This window comes from Palaemon carinicauda, chromosome 12 (assembly GCF_036898095.1).
Source record: "Palaemon carinicauda isolate YSFRI2023 chromosome 12, ASM3689809v2, whole genome shotgun sequence".
NCBI classification, from domain to species: Eukaryota; Metazoa; Arthropoda; class Malacostraca; order Decapoda; family Palaemonidae; genus Palaemon; species Palaemon carinicauda.
In genome coordinates, this window is record NC_090736.1 from 103420539 (window position 1) to 103423038 (window position 2500).

Below are 2500 nucleotides of genomic sequence, written 5' to 3' on the forward strand. Positions count from 1 at the left end.
ATTAGCAAAGGTGGGTCCCAAGGGGGAACCCATAGCCATCCCATCAAGTTGTTTGTACAAATTACCATTAAAAACGAAAAGAGGTGTCCAGCACCGCTAGCTCCAAAAGTTTTTTAAAAGACGTGCGATTAAAATCATTAAAAGTGGTATTAGGTTCAGAAAATAATTTGTTTAAAATAATATTGATAGTTTCTTCCACAGGTACATTAGTGAATAAAGACTCAACATCAAGACTCGTCATGAAAAGATCTGAGTCTTGAGAAAATTATGGCCTCTTTAAATGCATAGGAGTTATTTAGAGAAAAGGTGTTTTTTGTTAAAGGTTCCAGTAAGGGAACGAGGAACTTAGCTAGTTTGTAATTAGGGGTATTAAAAGACGATAAGATAGGTCTCAGTGGAACATTGGGCTTATGGATTTTGGGTAAACCATATAAAATGCCATAGGAAGACCCCGAACAAAACAAATTTTGGTAGGTAGTTTCAGTTATGGATTTTTCATTTTTAAGAGTCTTTAAAAATCTATTAATTCTATCCTCGGTTTTAAAAATATTATTAAAATTAGGCTCACCAATTTTCAGAAAATTAGATTCATCATTTAAAATACTTTCCATTTTTCCCACATATTCCTCTTTATCTAAAATGACAGTTCCTTTGCCTTTATCCGGTCTAGTAATGATAAGATTATCTCTATTGGCAAGAGTCCTCAATATATCAAAATCTGTTTTCTTAAAAAAGGGTGTCCACCTGGGTTTTAGTTTCCCAAATGCAGCATGTGATATTTCATATAGTTTGGATTGCAGGTTACCAAGATTCATGTCAAAGGGCAGAGATTTAAGCCTTTGAAACAGTGACTCTAAAGGTAGAAAAAACTTAGAGTAATTAGGTCTGAAGTTTGGAAGACAGAAATCCAAACCCAACGACAACAGAAACTCTTCTCTTTTAGATAAGACATAATTAGAATAGTTAAAAAACAGTTATTCGGTCTTTGTTAAAATTTGGAATAAAAATACCCAAGCTTCTAAGTTTCCTATTATGACAATCTTGTACGGTGGAAACGTACTCAGAAAATACTCTTATTAAAAAGTTGTTTAAAAATTATAGAGTCAATTAAGGTAAAAGAGTTACATACAGTTTTAAGAATATTGCTAACGGCATCATTATGATTGTGAACAAATTTTTGTTTATTTGTTATTTCTATTTCTAAAAGACATTTTGTGGCATCATGTGGACTCCTTTTAACTTGGGCGCTGCTGTGAGTGGAACCGACGGAGAGCTGCCTGCGGCATGGAGTTTCGTAGCTTTTTCTATGTGTTGCTTTTCCTACTCCGCATTAGATCGAGGGGCTTCCTTCACTTTCACGATCTTGTTCGACATCGCTATGGAGCTGGACTCCTCTCACAGTGCAGGACTCTGGAGAGGCGTATCAAGAAGTTGGAGAAAGCCAAACTCGATCTAGATTTCCTTCAGTATTGTCAGCTGAATAGCATTGTACCGAATTTTGTAAAATTTAAACTTTATAGATCGTCTTTATATCAACCGCAATTTTATCATGATGCCACAAAATGTCTTTTAGAAATAGAAATAACAAATAAACAAAAATTTGTTCACAATCATAATGATGCCGTTAGCAATATTCTTAAAACTGTATGTAACTCTTTTACCTTAATTGACTCTATAATTTTTTAAACAACTTTTTAATAAGAGTATTTCTGAGTACGTTTCCACCGTACAAGATTGTCATAATAGGAAACTTAGAAGCTTGGGTATTTTTTATTCCAAATTTAACAAAGACCGAATAACTGTTTTTAACTATTCTAATTATGTCTTATCTAAAAAGAGAAGAGTTTCTGTTGTCGTTGGGTTTGGATTTCTGTCTTCCAAACTTCAGACCTAATTACTCTAAGTTTTTTCTACCTTTAGAGTCACTGTTTCAAAGGCTTAAATCTCTGCCCTTTGACATGAATCTTGGTAACCTGCAATCCAAACTATATGAAATATCACATGCTGCATTTGGGAAACTAAAAACCAGGTGGACACCCTTTTTTAAGAAAACAGATTTTGATATATTGAGGACTCTTGCCAATAGAGATAATCTTATCATTACTAGACCGGATAAAGGCAAAGGAACTGTCATTTTAGATAAAGAGGAATATGTGGGAAAAATGGAAAGTATTTTAAATGATGAATCTAAATTTCTGAAAATTGGTGAGCCTAATTTTAAATAATATTTTTAAAACCGAGGATAGAATTAATAGATTTTTAAAGACTCTTAAAAATGAAAAATCCATAACTGAAACTACCTACCAAAATTTGTTTTGTTCGGGGTCTTCCTATGGCATTTTATATGGTTTACCCCCCAAAATCCATAAGCCCAATGTTCCACTGAGACCTATCTTATCGTCTTTTAATACCCCTAATTACAAACTAGCTAAGTTCCTCGTTCCCTTACTGGAACCTTTAACAAAAAAACACCTTTTCTCTAAATAACTCCTATGCATTT